Raw genomic sequence first — 18,183 nt, 5'->3', positions numbered from 1 at the left:
ATTCGGCAGATGCAACACCAAGAGACCGGTCCCTTTCTCAGATTTAAGTAGTTTCATAGCGATTTCCACGAAAGAGTCTTAGCGCATCGTCACTATACATCGAGGCCTTAAGCCGGAGAATCCCTGCGACCAGCCTCCGTTTTGCTCCACGGCCACTCCTTGAGCAGGACGCTCCCCGTGACGAGCGGGCGCTTGCTCGCCGGACAGCAAGACAAGAAGCTACGGGCCAGCCTTGCGCCAGAGCGCGTCTGGGCCGTCGGAGAGCAGGGCCCGGCGGGTCGTCCGGAGGCACGGCGCACGCTGGGCCCGTCCCGCTCGGCCCTGCCGGCAAGGTACCGGTGACAGGCGTGCTCCTGCAGGAGAAGCCGCAGACGCACAGACACCGTGGGAGGGCGCCGATGTGCCACGTTTGTCAAATCAGCCGAAGGCCACGGGAAAAGAACCTGACAGCCCAAAGTCACTTCGTGTCCAGGAAAACAAGCGCTGAACACGGCAGGGCGCGGCCGGCTAGACCGGGTGCTCGGTCACCGGCTGCACGAGCCGGCGCTCTGCCGAGTCACTGTGTTTACACCACAGGAAGGGAGGGGGGGAAGTGAAGAAGCCATGCAGACGCTGGAAACGGGACAGCAGACGGGACACCGCCTGCAGCCGCCGGGGCGAGGGCGCGGCCCCCTCCCCGCTCAGGGCCGCACCGCCCTCGTCTCCGAGGCCTGACGGCCACCTCTGAGGGAACCCGGAGGCAGCGCGATCGAGCGACGGGCGAGCCGGGGGCGCACCGTCATCATTGGACTTTAGCGGCCGATTTAACGGGATGCCGTCCACGCTGCCGCACCTGAGCTGTGTATGCTCACATTAGGGACAGCGGTTTCCCAGAGCGCGGCAGGTGGCACGGCGGGTCGCCGCGACGTGTGGGGACTGCCATCCGGGCGACGCTTCCCGTTAATTCTCGCCCAGCGCCCACCTCGTCTGCCATACGGATCGCTCACGGGTTCGCGTCATGGAGCCCCCTCCAGAGGCGGCGAGCGAGCCGAAGCCCACAGGTCAAAGACTGACCGTCTATACCGCACAAACCGCCCCGTCAACGAACGCAGTCAGCGTCAGCAGGGCCCCTCGCTTACCTCACAAACGAGCTCGAAGCATTACTTGAACATTTTGCGCCTTTTCTTCAGGATGTGAACGTGCATAGTGTCCTATGTGACGGGATCTGAAAGACAACAAGATCTGATGAGAAAGGTTACTTCTCTTACGACTGAAGTACACGGCATTTCTTAGGCCGTGATTAATTCGGGGAGCTGTGTAACCAACATCACACTTGTCACGTAAAGCTCCGCTACCCGGAACCACCCCTGACGATGAAGTCATCGCTCCTCTGCATTTCCACTACTAGTAAACTCTGAAGTGATTCACGTTACGCCTGCCCCAGGATTAAATGCGAGTCTAGAAGCCCGAACCTCTTGAGAAAGATCCCCAGGGAGAATCCAGGCCACATCCGACCAGCCTGCGTTTCAAAAGCCGACAAGCTGTGGTTTTAGCAGCCACAGCAGGAGAATCACAGAGAAAACCGGACAGAGCCAGATCACGAGGGGGGAGGTGCTGGACAGGGGATGCCGGGCCCACAGGGAGGGAGGGAAACAGGGAACCGAGTGAGGACCACCTACTGGAGGAAAAGACCGCCCCCCTTGGCGTCTCCGTCTGGCTCCCGGTCACCCGCGGGCGGCAACCAGACGTGGCCTCTGCAGAAGCACTCGTGTGTGGCCCTGAGAAAAAGGGCCTGAAGATAACAAGGTGGGCGGGACCCCCGACATAAACATTCTTTATTCCCAGCACGAATCTTTTCATTAGTTTTTTTTTCAAGCTGTCCATTTATTTCCAGTCTTTCTGACATATGACTGGCACGCATCACTGTGTGCGTTCAAGGAGGACAGCATAATTCTTTGGCTTACACGTGGGTCAGACGTTTTGAAAAAAGCCCACAACGGGGCTCGCGAAAGGCTAGAGCCCCAGAAAGAAACATAGAACAGGCAAAAGGCAGAGAGAGAACTTAAGAAGAAATAAGAAATCGTATCTGTGAAACAAAAGAGGAACATTCTGAGAACTTCCTAGTTACTGAAAATAAAAATGGTGACAGAATTTTAAAAACAGGATCGGACAGGAGAGTGAGGAACTCTCCCAAAAGGAGAGCTAAGTGACAAAGAGAAAGAACTCAGGAGACAGCATAAAATACAGTCGGCTGGCCCACCGTCCCGGCGCCTGTCCGTTCTTTCTCCCGTGTCCTTCCAATAGATTATTCTGCTCAAGCAAACCCTCCGTCGGTGCTGTCTTCCGAAACCAAAACCCCTGACTAGGACAGCGGGAGGTTGGCGCGCAAGTCGGGGAGGAGGAGGGGCCGGGGGTCAGGAGGCGGGAGGTGCCTCTCCCGGGGGCCCCCCAGCCCCTGCCACCAGACAGACGCTCCAGAGCAGAGCGAGGCTGCTCACTGTCCTGCCTCAAGGCTCCTCAGAAGCCACTTCTCCCTCGGCACCTACCCGACGACCCCCCTGCCTGTCCCCCCACCTCCACCCCGGCCACTGTCCCCTAGCACCTTTCCAGCCCTGAGCCCCTTCTGAGGAACAAATGTGGCCGTGACTCCAAAGCTGCTGAAACTAAGGGGTGGGGGGGGAAGACTTTTAAAATACGGTATTTATATACAGTAACTTTGTTCACATAGCTATGCGGTAACCAACTATTAATATGCAATGATACTTTGAACTGTTTTCAGATAAGCTTACGTAACAATGTTTTAAAGTAAAGCTGGCTTTGCAAAATACAAGACTGCTCAGACGTCACGTTTAGAGCAGCATCTCTACAATGAGACCAAATCCCCAATTACTTGTATATATTTTAAAAAGTAACCAACGCAGCAACCACTTCGAAAAGAAAAGCGGCCTGGCACTTTCTCCCAGTTAAACACCCACCCTATGACTCAACAATTCCACTTCGAGATATTTACCCGAGAACGCTGAATGTGAACACAAACACGGACAGCACTGTTCACGCAGCTTTATTCATAATCTTCCGGACTAGAAACAATCCAAATATCCAGCACCAGGAGGCGAATAAACAAACTACGGCACATTCTTGCAACGGCACACTTCTCAGCAACAAAAAGGGAAAAAGCTACTGATACCTGCAACAACGTGGCTAAACCCCAAAAACCTTCTGCCATCCGCAGACACTGTTTACTCAACACCTCTCTGGAGGCAAGGGAAACGAAAGCAAAAACGAACTATTGGGACCTCATCAAAATAAAAAGCTTCTGCACAGAGAAGGAAACTATCAGCAAAACTAAAAGGCAACTGACGGAATGGGAGAAGAGATTTGCCAACGACGTATCAGATAAAGGGTTAGTATGCAAAGTCTATAAAGAGCTTATCAAACTCAACACCCAAAACACAAATAATCCGGTGAAGAAATGGGCCAAAGACATGAATAGACATTTCTCCACAGAAGACATCCAGATGGCCAACCGACACATGAAAAAATGCTCCGCATCACTCCTCATCAGGGAAATACAAATCAAAACCCAGAGATCCCACCTCACACCTGTCAGAACGGCTCACATTAACAACTCAGGCAACAACAGATGCTGGCGAGGATGTGGAAAAAGAGGATCTCTTTTGCACTGCTGGTGGGAATGCACGCTGGTGCAGCCACTCTGGAAAACAGTAGGGAGGTTCCTCAAAAAACTAAAACTAGAACTACCCTACAACCCAGCAACTGCTGGGTATTTATCCAAAAAAGTTAAACTAGGTATTTATCCAGAGGATACAGGTATGCTGTTCCGAAGGACCACATGCACCCCTATGTTTATAGCAGCACTATCAACAGTAGCCAAAGTATGGAAAGAGCCCAAATGTCCATCGATGGATGAATGGATAAAGAAGATGTGGGGTATATACACAGTGGAGTATTACTCGGCAATCAAAAAGAATGGGATCTTGCCATTGGCAACTATGTGGCTGGAACTGGAGGGTATTATGCTAAGTGAAATTCGTCAGTCCTCATATAAGGACTTTAGGATACAAAACTGATGAACAGAAGGGAAGAGAAGCAAAACTAATATAAAAATAGGGAGGGGGACAAGACATAAGAGACTCTTAAATATAAATATAGAGAACAGAGGGCTGCTGGAGGCGTTGTGGGAGGGGGATGGGCTAAATGGGGAAGGGGCTTAAGGAATCTACTCCTGAAATCGTTGCTCTCTCTATGCTAACCAATTTGGATGTACATTAAAAAAATAAATACATTAATTAAAAAAAAAAATGTTCTGCCATCTACATGGCCCTTGAAACCAGGCAACATGAATTTATTTTTAAAGAATTCAAAGTGGGTTTGAACACAAGGGGAATGACTGAGAAGAGCCAAAGTTACCTTCTCAGCTGTTGGAAATGCCCCGGATCCTGAAAGGGACATAGCATCTGTCAAGACAAAAGTCGGGGCACCTGGGTGGCTCAGTCGGTTAAGCGTCCGACTCCGGCTCAAGTCATGATCTCGCTGTCTGTGAGTTCGAGACCCGCGTCGGGCTCTGTGCTGTCGGTTCAGAGCCCGGAGCCTGCTTCGGATTCTGTGTCTCCCTCTCTCTCTGCCCCTCTCCTGCTCATGCTGTCTCTCTCTGTCTCAAAAATAAATAAAAACACGTAAAAAAAATTTTTTTTAAAAACTTAAAAAAACAAAACAAAATAAAACAAAACAGGGGCGCCTGGGTGGCTCAGTCGATTGAGAGTCCGACTTCGGCTCAGGTCATGATCTCACAGCTCACGAATTCGAGCCCCGCGTCGGGCTCTGTGCTGACAGCTCAGAGCCTGGATGGAGCCTGCTTGGGATTCTGTGTCTCCCTCTCTCTCTGCTCCTCCCCCACTCACGTTCAGTCTCTCAAGAATAAACATTAAAAAAAAAAATTTTAAAAAACCAGCCAACAATCAACAGTACGCTTAAAATTGTACATTTCATCATACATTAATTCCGCTTCACTAAAAGAACGAACAGGAGGAAAATAGCCAGTGCGAGTTCATGTGCCGGGTGGGAAAGGCCAAGTGAAGCCAAGCTCCAGCCAGATGTTTCCTCCAGAAGCTGCACTCAGCCGCCAAGACGTCTCTGACAAGACGTCCCTTCAGACAAAGTTCTTGGCCTCTTCCCCTTGCTTTTTACCTTGGCTATCAACAGAAAATGTGTTCTCAAATACAAACTGAAAACAAATGAATGAAAGACATCAGTATTCCTTGGTGATGAGTTACTACAAAAAAGAATCGAGAGGGGCGCCTGCTGGCTCAGAGAGTGGAGCTTGTGACTCTTGATCTCGGAGTTTTGAGTGTGAGCCCCATGCTGGGTGTCGAGAGTACTTAAAAAAATAAAATCTAAAAAAAAAAAAAAAATCATGATATAATTACTTTCTCTATTGCAATAAAAAGAATGTCTACCCTAGAGTCTGGTATTCATGTTTATATTACAATGCTGTTTAAACTCATTATGGCTTTAGTATTCATACACCCACTGATGACCTATAAAAAGCAGGAATAAGCAACTCTCTGCTTCAGGCACAGAAGCAGCATACGAAGCAAACACAAGCCATGAAAGATCTACTTAATTCAAAGGTGGCGGGGGGCGGGGGGGGGGCGGTTCCAACACCATCCCCTCTACACCAGGCCCCCGATGCACAAGCACAGACGGGAGCTTTAGCCCACAGGAGTTCACAGACCAGCAGAGGTGGCAGTCGGGCTGGTAAATAATATGCTAAGTGTTACCCCCAAATTAGGAGCCAAGTGTGACAAGTGAGAGGGAGGACAGCAGCTAATTCTGTCTGGAGGAGCCAGAGAAAGCGTCAAGAAAGCAAGGGGACCGCGTGGTGGGCCGTGACAACAGGCAGGGCCCAGACAGGAGAGAAGAGTGTGAGAAGACCCGGGTGGAAGGAGGCTGCTGCGGCCAAGAGCAGAGAAGGCGCAGGCCAGGGCCAAGAGGGGGCAGGGCCTGTGCGCCCCTATCTCACAGCCAGGCCCAGGAAGAAAGAGCATAGCAGGGACCAACAGCATGGGGCAGCGGGGGCACAATACAAGGACGCAACAGGGACTCGGAAACACTGCTGCCCCGGCCGCTTGTTCCGCGACGCAGGAGCTGCAGACTCAGGGAGAGAGCCCGAGACTGGGACTCACAGACTTACAGGCACCTGTGGAACACATTGGCGGACAGTCCTCCGCCCTCCCCCTGCCCCGATCTAGAGACCCCAGCACAGAGGGGACGAGCAAAGGGGGACCGGACGTGACCACCCGAGGGGCCACAGAAGTGTGGGGCTAGAGCCCTGGAAGGGGTCCAAAGAGCCAGCAAGGGCGCCAGAAGGGCCGGGAAGAGCAGGCAGGCCGGAGCAGTCAGCCCCAGCGAAGCGGGCACTGGAGGAGCCCCTCAGGGATCTCGCCCTGGCAGGTTCAGTCCAGGGCCACGAGCCTGGGAGAGCAGGGGGTGGGAAAATTGGAGAAGCGTTTTCCAAAAGTGCCGGGAAGTCCAGGATCTACGCGGCTGGAAGGAAAAGCAGAGGAGATTCTGTTTCTCAGTTTCCGCTCTCGTGCACCATCTCATACGCCACGGTAATCCTAAAGAGGTACAGCGGACCCTCGCACAACACGGGGTTGGGGACGCCATCCCCACAGACAGTCAAAAACCTGTGGGTAACTTCGGAGTCCCCCGAGATCTAACTCCTAACAGCGTACCGTTGATCTGAAGCCTCACGATGACGGTAACGGCCAACGAACACAGTTTTTGTACGTATTCTTATGATGAAGCACGAGAAAGAGCGTTAAGAAAGTCATAAGAGAAAACACATTTACGGTATTATATACCATATCAAAAAATTTCACACGTAAGTAGCCTGCGCAGTCAAACCCGGGCTGTGCGGGGTCCCCGTTTGCACACCGGCCGCCTTGGACCCGCAGGGGCTCCAGGCAGGTGTCACCAAAGTGCATCTTGGTTTGACTGTGCCATGCTTTGAAAAGCCTACCACGCCCCCCAAAGTGATTTAATGGAAACAGAATGAAATATTTATGTACAGTTGAGCCAATGAAGGTATCGGACCAAGAAAACATAAGCTAAGAGGCCTCGCCATGCTTACTCCTGTTTCTTTTTTCTTTCTAATTCTGTACTTCGCTGAACTTTTCTTGCCACTACAAAAGTAATTTAGGCTCGCGGCACTTTTGTGTTTTGAAAGGATGAGGGTCCAAGTTTGCAGACTCGGGGGGACGATCCCCCTTCCTGAGAAGGAGGAAGCAACAGTGGGGCAGGGGGTCTATGGAAAACCATGGAGATGGGCTGAAGCTAAAGCTGTTTACACCCCACAGCACTGTTTTCTGAGCAAAGAGTAACCAGTGGGCTGCGGGTGTTACAAGTGCAGGAAGCCACTGAGATCGGGGAACAGTTGCTGCAGGGAGAGCAGCCGAGCAAGTGGTGGGCCCACGAGGTGCTGCAGACCCCCACTTTCTGACAACGTGATGGGACTGCTTTGCTCTGCCGTCCAAGAGCCCAGCTCAGCACCCAAAGGCTTACGCGGGGCTGGAGAGTAGCCACGATGACCGATGATTCGATGGAAAACCAGGTGTCAAACAGGTGTCAAAGGCAAGGCCTGAGCTGAAATGACCCGTTGTGGAATGCAGGAGGAAGGGGAGAAGCCTGACAAGCCAGTTGGCAGAAAATTCTAAGGAGCTGGAGGTCCTGGTGAGACTAAGAACCGGGTTTGGAGGAAGTGACAAGGTGGCCAGGTCGGACGGAGGCTGGATCAGCAGGGCAGTTCCAAGAGCTCAGCAGAGGGGCCCTTCGGGATAAAAATAAGTTCCAGCACGTGGCTGTGCAAACAGGCTGCGACCTGAAAGGACGTGAAGGGAAAGGTCTAGCACGTCTGTCCCGGGGCATCAACCTTCATCCTGGATGCTAAGTGAGCCAGGGTGGAGCGGAGGACTATAGGCCGTAGAGTCGTAGCTGTACTTGCTGAAAGAAGGAAAGAATGGAGCGGGCACATAACGTGCTGTAGCGTATTTACGGCAATTACGTTCTCGAACGTTCCTTCCATCATTTTGCAATCATGAAAGATTTAGTTTGTGCTTTCAAACCCTACCGATGATGTATGCTGTACAAAACCACCATCTTCTCCAATTATTGAATCCAAAGACAGAATATTAACATTTAAGGGGGAGAAAACCCAACAGAATATTAAGCCAAGTAAAGCCAAGTCTCAATAATATGCTGGCACATTATGCACACTGTGACAAGTAAACTTATTTAAGGTTTCTAGGAAGGTCTTCGACACTAAAATACATAACCGCTCTAGAACAGGCCTTGGGTGCTGCCGATCAAAGATGGCAAATGGAGAAACGCACCCACCAGGAGCCAATCTCATGGGTGCAGGGGGATGGTGCTGGGTTTTCCTTCTTTCCCACAGGCCACGCTTCAGTCTCTTACTGGGTCCTCCTCTTTGTAGGTGCCTCGGTGGCGGTGCTCAGGCTCAGCCCTGGGTTTTCCCTTTATCTCCGCTCTCTCTAAAGGATCTTCTGGGCTCTCAGGCCCACAAACACTGCTGCTACTGATACGCATATCTGGGAAGCTCCGAAACGAACCGTACATCACTGAGTAGATCCAGCCATCTGGACCAGCCCTCACTGAGTAGATCCTCCCCAACAACCCCCTCCGCCCACCAAACCCTTACGGACCTTCGCAGCTCCTTCGCAGCTCCGTAGGGCGTACCTCCTCCAGCTAGTTGTCAAGGTCAAAACACAGGAGTCACTCTTCGCTGAACTCTTCCCCCACCTGCCCCCCCCACCTCTTCACATCGAACCCTCCAGCAAGTCCTGTGGGCGCCATCTCCAAAACCAGCCCAAATCTGCCCTCTTCCACCTCCTGCCCAGCCAAACCATGGCCACAAGCCCTCCCCCAGGCAGTCCGCAGGGCGCCTCCCCAGCACTCCCGGTCGGTCTTTACCGTCACTGCCTCCCTCACCCCACGGCCCACCCCGAATAAGGTTTCACAGATACAAATCAGATCATACTCCTCCCTTACTTAAAACCACCCAACGATGGGGCGCCTGGGTGGCGCAGTCGGTTAAGCGTCCGACTTCAGCCAGGTCACGATCTCGCGGTCCGGGAGTTCGAGCCCCACGTCAGGCTCTGGGCTGATGGCTCAGAGCCTGGAGCCTGTTTCCGATTCTGTGTCTCCCTCTCTCTCTGCCTCTCCCCCGTTCATGCTGTGTCTCTCTCTGTCCCAAAAATAAATAAACGTTGAAAAAAAAATTTAAAAAACAAAACAAAACAAAAAAAACCCACCCAACGAGGGGCCTCTGCCGTTAGAGTAACATCCAAAGGCCTACCTGTGGTCTAAAGCTCTACCTGACCTGGAGCCTGCTGACCTCCCCACCTCGCGGGCTGTCACATGCCCTGCAATGTCCCGGCACACCCCCAGGACGCTGCGCACGCTGCACCTGTCTGTGCAGTGAGCTGAGGGGCAAGGAGCGTGCCCAAGAAGACTCAGGGACACAGAGGGGAGGCGGTGGGATCTGGCCGGGGTGGGGGAGGCGGGGGCACGGTCAGGAGTCTGGGAGCCTCGCGGAAAGCAGTCAGGGAGACGTGCGGAAGGGTTGAGGGGAGAGAGAGAGAAGGGGAGGAGGAGAGAATCCCACACTTCTGGGGGAATCTCCATTTCCAGGGTGTCATCCTGAGCACGGGCTGGATGAAGTGGCCTCAAGGACGCGCTCACCGATATCCCAGAGGTTTCACAGTTATCCCTGCGCAAGAGCCACAGCCTGTCTCTGAAAGCTTTTTCTAAAGATCCCAAAAAGGTAAACGAACCCTCGGGAATTCTAAATCCAGAGATACAAAGAACACCAGAGTTCCAAACCTCTTAGGTGTCCTGTCCCAGGGAACGGCTGGACCTGAACCAGGCTGGCGAATCCCAGCCTCTTTCCACATCTTCCTAAATAGGGGTTCCTTGTTTAACATGACGTGAACTCTTGCAACATCAGACTCGCCCAAATCCAAAACACTGGGAACATCTGACGTGCTAACGTAGCTAGCTCTCAGTTGCAAATTAACGACAATGTAAGATATCAGAAAGGCCAATCACTACGCACCCCCCGTGCACCCCGGAACTTTACATACATCATTACCTTGAAGCCGGCCGCTAGCCTAAGAGCAAGGCCCTAATATGAGCTCACTTCAGGCAAGAACAGATGCAGCCTTACAGCTACAGTAACCTGCCCGAGCTCACAGCCAGTGAAGGGTGGACGTGGGACCGTTCTGACTCCAAAGCCCATGCTCTTCCGTTAAGATACACCGCCTCCCAGAGCACTTGGTGTTAGAAAACGCATTCTGTAATGAATAAATTGAATTAGGGAATATGGAACTCTAAGAATTCAAAACATTTCAACACAGAACTGATACTGTAAGAGCCTGTCTCGAGAGACACTGGCGGCCTCTCTATCCTGCCTGCCCCTGCTTACTGGGTGCTGTAAACAAACAGCACCCTTTCCAAAGCACCAGCTAAACACAGAGCCCTCCTCTCCTCCCACGTACCGGGAGCACTCCTCAGGCAACCGGTATTTGTTAAGTCCCTTTCGCCCTCTAGACACACAACCTCCACCCCTCCCTACAGGCTCGAGGACACCTCCTGCTTAGGGCTCGGCCCCTTCTCTTCTCACCTTTTCCACCACCAAGTTTAGGCACCTTGCCTCCGGCAGGTGCCTCTGCAGAATCCTAATCTCCACGGTCGGTCGTAAGGTCCAGCCACCCTCCATGCAGCTGCAGGAGTCATCACCAAACATCACCTGGTGCATCAGAGTCAGTCTGGTCCAAAACCTTTCAGCCTTGCCCATGGCATTCAAGGCCCCACTGAATCTGGCTCCCCTTCCTTTTCAGGCGTGGTGCTCACACTCTCTTCCACACGGCGCGTATGCCGGTTCCCTCACCATGCCCTCTTACCCCTCTGTGCTTCTGTTCCTGCTGTCTCCTCCAAGTTGAGGAATCTCACCCTCTGCTCAGCCAAATTACCCATTGATCAAGCACTTACCAAGCCCCCGCTATCTACAGGGGATTGGAGGATGACGTAATTGTTTTCCAAACTGTAAGATGCTGTGCCAATGTGAGGCATTATCTTGGGCCCATTAGGATCTGGATTTTATTAGACAATAGGATTCTAACAAGGTTTTCTAAGAATGGAATAAAACTCAGTGGTAAGCAGAGCTAAGATTAGCAAGACAAAGACATGTTTGTAGACAGAGGCAAAGCAGTCAGTGAAAGAGAAAAAAAAATCAGAGAGGCAAAAGTAAGAGGAAATGACTGAATGCCGGTCCCGAAACAGGCTGACCAAAGAACAGACACAGAGTTGATGGGAAGAGGGATTGTCTCTTCCTCAGAGGTAAAGGAAAGAAAAAGACTGGTGGACATTGGGAGATATTTTAGCTAGAAAAAAAAAAAATCAAGGTTGAGCGAATTCTCCCAGTGGCCTCTGTCTCCTCCATGCTCCAGAAGGTAGCCATTCATCAGTGGTAAAGCAAAAGAGTGTATTTTTAAGTAGAAAGGGACCATGAAAGAAGGAAGGGTCCTGTGTAACAAAAAGTTTAACCTTGCCCAAAAGGAGGTCTGGCCTTTGTCCTCGGCTGACAGTCTGATTTCGGGTGGGAGCTGGCCACGCCATTGAGACCGACAAGGTGGTTCCGAGGGGGGCTCTGGGGCACGCAGCATCAGCATGGCAATTGATGAATCACCCAATTATGCTTATGAAAGGGAACCCCAAAGAGGACTCGAAGCACCACGGCTCCTCTGAGTTTCCCTGGCTGGGAGTGCCCCGCGCGTGCGAGCCGTCCCATCCATGCGAGGAATGTGACACATTCTGGATCCGAGAGAGAAGAAGACCCGAGCTTCACCCTGGCTCCTTCCTCAGACTCTGAGCAGAAGCCTCTTCCCTTGGCTGATTTTAGTCTTTACCTTTTACTTGTACAAAAGCCTCGACTGTGCCCTAACAGCTTTCAGCAAGTTCCGCGAGTCCTTCTCAATAACAATCAAAACTGAAGGTGGTTTTGAGAACCCCAAAACTTGCAGCTGGTGTCAGAAGCGAGGGTGGTCTGACAGGACTGTTCCCTCTAAACTCTGGAAGTGACCCACTCTCACAGTCGACCTAAACACGTCTCAGATGACGCAGCTGAATGGTCATGCGGCCAGTTGTGAATACTGACCCTGGACACTGGCTTTGGGGACACAAGGGAGTACAATGAGTGTTCACACTTTATGCTCTGCTCTAGCGTTTGACTTTTTATACAAAATAAGCTGTATTATTTAAGTTAACTATTTTTTTGAGAGTGATAGAGAGTGGGGGAGGGGCAGAAACAGAGGGAGGCTCGAGCTCACGAACAGTGACATCGTGACCGGAGCTGAAACCAAGAGTCGGACGCTTCACTGACTGAACCACCCAGACAACCCAAGCTGTATTATTTTTACAATTAAAAACACTGTTTTTAAGAAACATAATCCCTAGGAGCCACTTCCGGAAAATTATCCGGTAGATAATCTGTAGACTTGCCCCGCCAGCAGGGGAGCCGGGAAGCTCTCAGATCATCAGTTCATTCCAAACACATTAGGTTCCAATGCAAACTTATTTCTAGTCCCACTGCCTCAAATTACGGAAAACGATACTATCGGTAAGAGTCTCGAGCCTGCAGATAACACTTTCAGTAAGAAAGCAGAAACGTATCCATACTTTTGACTGAATCCAGACTGCTCTTAATGAAGTTCCTTTTCGTGCTGTTCCTGCTAACACTTGTCCTTTTCTAGAAGGGGATTTCTGCTTTTATCATGGATGGATTAGCACGGCTGCAACGATCCAGTTTGCTCCCTGTAACCTGAGGCAGGCTCTGAGCCACTGGTGGCAGGAATATTTCTGTACACGTTTTACGCCCTTTGCTTTGAGCCGAGACATCCGTGCGAAGAGTTCCTTCCGATGGCTGTCGAATGACTTCTTTACGAAGCTACCTTTCACATCATCTTGTCCTCAAAAGTCAAGGTGAACCCACCGGTCTAACTCCCAGAAATACACAACGCCCAACTAACCTCAATAACCCGAACCCTTCTACCTCGAACACCTCCCAGGGTGTTCAAGGAATGCAATTCAACACTTCTGTTCCACCCTGTTTGTTCAAATACCCCAAGAGCTTTTCCCTTTAGTCGAGTTCTGACTTTCTAACCAGCAAGGTTAACAAGGTGACCTCTTAAAAGGTGACTGTAGGTGAGTTCAGGTTGTAAAACCAAGAAATGAAACTCCTCGTCTGTGAGGGGAAGAGTGTAGGGATAACTGTGTATTGATCCAGGTTTCTAGACCACCTGAGACGGTAAGAGTAAAATAGATACATACATGAGCAGCACGGACAGACACTAAGCAGACTCACTGCACAACTGGTCACGAAAGGAAGCATGAGTTGGTTACTGGTAAGCTAGCAAAGTGTGTCGGTCCAACAGCAGAGAGACTTAGTTCCAGCAGCAATGACGCCTCGGGAGGGATGAACCTTGGCTGCAAGAAAAGACGCAGACGTTGACCTGAAGGCTGACCTGATCGCCCCAGATGCCCAGTCCGGCAACCACCCCCCCCCCCCCCCCCCCCGCCAAAGATCGTTGATCGGGGGAAGGGAAGATCATCAGGAAGATGGGCGAAGAATGAGAGAATAATTCAAACTTTTCAGAAAGAAGGGGGGGAACAGGAGCATTCGAGAAGCCACGGGCGAAGTTCAAGAAAGCCCTTTGTAATGCCTGGCTATAAAGCACTCTTTACAGGTTACAGAAAGGTTTTATAGCCACTCTCTCTTTTGGCTCTAACAACAACCCCGTTATTAGTTTATGAGAGGGGGAAACCGCGGCTCGGGAGAGCTAAGTGTCACGCCCAAGGTCAGGCGAAAACCTGGGGCTGCGATTCGGGCCGTATCCCGAGAGATCAAGAGTGACAGGAGACACCTGGAAGGGAAGGCAAGCGCAGGCACAGAGGTGGCACAGAGGTGCCCCCGAGGAGCTCGGGAAGGTCGCAGAAGCGCGGCGTCCGGAGGAGAGGGCGCAGGGGGGCCGACGGAAGGGCGGGCCGGGGACAGGGAGTGGCCGGGAGGCCGGGGTTGTGAGCAGCCCGCCCGGCCCCGGCCCGGCCCGGCCCGCCGCACTCACCCGAGGCCCGGGCGGGGTCGCCCGGCGCTGCGGCTCCTCCCGGCCTGCGGCGGCGGCGGCGGCGACTGCAGCGGCCGAGGCAGGGACGCATCATGCGGCCGCGCTCATGGCCGGGCCGGAGCGGGCCCCGCGGCTCGGCTCGGGCACGTCCCGCCGGCCCGGTCTGAGGGAGGCAGCCGCCGAGCGGACACGAGAGCGCAGAGCCCTGCCTGGGGAGCCGGGCGGCGCGACCCCCGGAAGTGAACCCCGCGGGGTCAGCGGCGCCGCGCTTGCGCAGTTCCGGCCGCGCCGCTCGGGCCGCGGAGAGGGCGCGGGAGGCGATTGGTGGGGGCTTGGAAGCCGCGGTCGTCGTGGAGCCGAGAGGCGTAAGGGCTAACAGTTTTCTGCCGTAGGCAGCTCGCAGCCGAAAGCTCCTCTCGCCAAAATCAAAGGCTCCATCCAAAGGGACGTGCGGAAGGGAAAGGATGGGGGCTACGGGCAGCCGCACGGTCCAAGCCGCGCCGTCAGGCTGTCAAACTCGGTGGAGCGCTCTCGTCCCGGAGGCCGCGGGGGCGGCCCAGAGCCAGCTTTAGGTGTGGCTTGTACAGTGTGCGGAGCGAGAACTCAGAAAATGGGGAAATGGAGGAGCGGGGGTGGAAACGATTGGGCCGGAAAGCGCGTGGGGAGAAGGAGAAGCGCCCTGGACTGGGGGCTGCTGGGGTCCGCTGCGCCTCCGACCCCGCTCTGAGCATCCCAGCGATTTCCTCCGGACGATAGGTCCTAAGTGCTTTGAAGGTAGACACATGCTTTATTTCTTTGACTTTCCTATAGTATTGGGGGCGACTTCCGCAGGGCTGGGAAGTAGGTGCTCAGTGTTTGTTCTTAAACTGGTAAGTGCTTGCTAAATCGTTGTAAGATTAATGACAGCCGTAATGACAGCCAAGGGATCTATCAGAATCTCCCTGTGTGCAAGCCACCTTCTCGCCATTTACCATTCTTGCTTCCAGAAAGTCACTCCGGCTAAACTTTTGGAAGTAAGGGTGGGGGATGCATTTAAAAGTTGAAACTTTTGTTACCGTGTCTTGTACCTCTGTATTCAAAATGGGGCTGTGAATTTAGTTCACCCTCTCTGAGCCTCCCATCTCCTGCTGTCTTCGTTTTGGGATTTGTTTCCACAAGGGAGGGAAGTGAGTGAGGCCTTCAATCAGTGACCAATTCTTTTTGCATGGGCTGAAAGGATGATTATCTTTGAATAACACCGTGACAGCAAGCGGGCCTGTGCTTGGGATATCTTTGTTATGAGCCGAGTTAAAAGAATAGGGCTTTTAAAAAAAAAAATTTGCTTAACAGATGCGGAACTGGCTTGAACTTTCACCAGGCAGAGTTGACTTTATGCCTCATATCTATGGACAAGAATCATTTGCATCGCCTCTGCAGCCTGTAAAGTCATAAATAACTTAAAGAAAGGAGAAGACCCCAAGGAACCAGATAACCCAGAGGGGTGTGCCAGACAATGTCTAGTGTTCATTGAAGACGCCTAATAATCTTTTTGGCCCATTTCAGAGTCTGTCGCAAAAAAGTGGAGGGTAGAGGGATCCCCACCCCATAATTCTTCTGATAGTCCCCAACTTGTTTATATTGCCTATGCTTTTAATCCTGGCGTATCTTGTGTATCATAACTTTGACGGTGCACCGCTTTCCTAAAGGAAATGGCGCGATAAAATAATCCATTAAAATATTTAACGGTATTTAGCAACAGTTGGCAAAAACAATCAACTGTTATCAAGGGTTTTTGTTTTGTTTTGTTTTTTAATCTCGACAGAATTGGCATGTTTTTTCAAAAGGTCTTCTGCGAGTCATTTCCCCTCTCCAAGCCTCAGGGGTTTTTTTTGTTTGTTTATCTCTAAAATAGGAGATTAGATTTGATTTCTAAGGTTTCTTCCTGTTTTAAGACTGTGGTTCAACACGGAGTGTTTGCCTCTCCCTGATTTCTCTGAGGCCCTGGGAGCAGAAAACCTACTATTTCCCATTCCCCTTGTAGTGAGAGGAAACTTCCCACCTCCCGGGTCAGTTCTGTTTACCCTTCAGGAGCTAGGTTCCAGCTCACCACCTGAAGCAGCCCTTTTAAAGTAAAGGCTCTATTCAAACATATGGAAAGATGCTCAGCCTCATTTGCAGTCCAAAGAATGAATGCAAATCTGAAGTACAAGGTGATGCCACTTTTCACGTAGTAGGTTTGCAAAGATAAAGGTTCGGGAATGCTCTGTTGGCAAACAGCCCTGACTGATGCAATTGTAAATTGTTCATCTCTTTGCAGAGCAAGATAGCAATATGAGCCACAAAAATTTGACCCAGCAGTTCCCCTGAGGAGTTTCTCGTACAGGTAGCCTTACCCCCGTGCACAAAGCTGTTTGCCCTGGAGTTCACACGGTAGCACGCTGTAGAAGCAAAAGACTGGCAGTGCCCTGTAAGCCTGTGAAGATATTAGGTAAAATACGTTGCAAAAAAAAAAAAAATACGTTGTGCACACAAAAGGGAACAGCGTGCTTTACAATTGTAAAAAGGAAATGAGGCGTGTTTTCACGAATTCAGATATCTGGTCTTCAAGCTATATCAGGTCTATTGTGTAAAACTGCGTGTTTTTGTGTAAGAAAGCAGAGTGGGGAGATACATACGTTTATATGTACGTAGGCTATCCCTGGACAGATACACAAGAAATGGGCATGTAACGTATTGATTTTTTTTTAAGTTTATTTATTTATTTGGAGAGAGAGAGAGAGAGAGAGAGAGAGCGAGCAGGGGAGGGGCAGAGAGAGGGAGAGAGAGGATCCCAAGCAGGCTCCGCGCTGTCAGTGCAGAGCCCTACTCCGGGCTCGAACTCACACAGGGTGGGATCGTGACCTGAGCCGAAATCAAGAGTCGGACACTTAACCTACTGAAGCACCCAGGCACCCGTGTGACTTGTTAACTTTCTGGCCGTGTGTTTATTTTTAGAGACACAAAAATATAATTGAACGAGTCAACACGCTCCAGCAGGTGGGGAGGCACCTCACAGAAAAGACTGTCCAAAACGTGAAAAAGTGCTTGTTTTCACTAGACGTCCGGGAAACGCAGACTGAAACCACAGGGAAATGTTTACACACCCACCAACGTGGCCGGAATGAAAAAACACCGAGCCCTGGCGAGCACCTGGAATAACTCGGAGCCTCTATCCGCTCCTGGGGGGGGGGGGGGGGGGGCAGGGGAGGTAATCGTTAAACTCCCTCGTAGGGCACTTAGTAGTATCTGCCAAAGCCGCACGTGCACAGACCTGTGTTCACCGGAAGACACCTGCTGGACGGTTCACAACCTAAATGTCCGTGACCGACAGAATGGATAAGTGGTGCGTACTCATACAATGAACTACCGTACAAAATAGAGACCAGTCACACAAACACGTGTTGGGTTGAAGAAGCAAGACCTGAGACGGTACGTGCTGCGTGGTTCCATCAATAAAAGGTTCGGACTCCCAGCAAAACTGGTCTTTGGTATGGGCACACGTGGCGGGGCAAGGGTTACCCGCGAGGGGGGTGCCGGGCTACTAATAAAACTCGGTGTCTTGGTCCCGGTGCCAGCTGTGTGTTCCTCCAGCTCTTCCGCAGGTAGACAGCGGCAGAGAGAGAAAGAGGCGGGCACTTCCGGAGGTTGTACAGTGGAAAACCAGAGGTTCGTTCTGGAAGGGGGTTTGGGTTTTGCCTTAGGTTTTCCCGCGGGTTCTGTGGTATCGAATGCAACAGCCAGAATTAGGGAAGCTAGAAAGCTGACCGTCCACAACGCGTGGGTATTGGATGAGGCCCCCAGAGTCTCAAGTGCCCTGAGTGGTATGTCCTGAGCTCCTCTGCTCGGGCCACCTCGCCCCCGGCTGTGGGTGGAGCCTGCTGGGGCCCCCACTCGGTGGGGAAGGCGAATGGCCAGTGGATGGGTATGGAGGACCTACTGGGTGCCACACTCGGCTCGGGTCTCT

The 18,183-nt window shown here is 51.8% G+C and overlaps 1 protein-coding gene and 1 long non-coding RNA gene across 7 annotated transcripts in view; one reads left to right on the top strand and one right to left on the bottom strand.

The window, feature by feature from the left end:
* ZDHHC7 (zinc finger DHHC-type palmitoyltransferase 7) overlaps positions 1-14,420 on the bottom strand; it is a 111,257-nt gene extending 96,837 nt beyond the window's left edge. For 2 of the 6 annotated variants that reach the window (XR_008293742.1, XM_027076330.2), the window contains exons 1-3: positions 14,202-14,420; positions 13,408-13,563; positions 1,119-1,204 (exon numbers count right to left, since the gene is read on the bottom strand). The gene's annotated coding sequence lies outside the window, so the exon portion shown is untranslated. Of the gene's footprint in view, positions 1-1,118; positions 1,205-1,451; positions 1,698-4,410; positions 4,652-10,171; positions 10,374-13,407; positions 13,564-14,201 lie in introns of those variants that run through there. The other 4 variants (XM_027076331.2, XM_027076332.2, XM_015061662.3 and 1 more) reach the window with 4 other exon arrangements.
* A 72-nt stretch (positions 14,421-14,492) lies between these two features.
* Positions 14,493-17,782, top strand: LOC128313271 (uncharacterized). Its single transcript, XR_008293743.1, has 2 exons — positions 14,493-14,975; positions 17,175-17,782. It is a non-coding gene; the product is annotated as an uncharacterized LOC128313271 (long non-coding RNA).
* The last annotated feature ends 401 nt before the right edge of the window (positions 17,783-18,183 follow it).

This window comes from Acinonyx jubatus, chromosome E2, assembly GCF_027475565.1.
Source record: "Acinonyx jubatus isolate Ajub_Pintada_27869175 chromosome E2, VMU_Ajub_asm_v1.0, whole genome shotgun sequence".
Taxonomy (NCBI): Eukaryota; Metazoa; Chordata; class Mammalia; order Carnivora; family Felidae; genus Acinonyx; species Acinonyx jubatus.
This window is presented reverse-complemented; position numbering and strand designations above follow the sequence as displayed.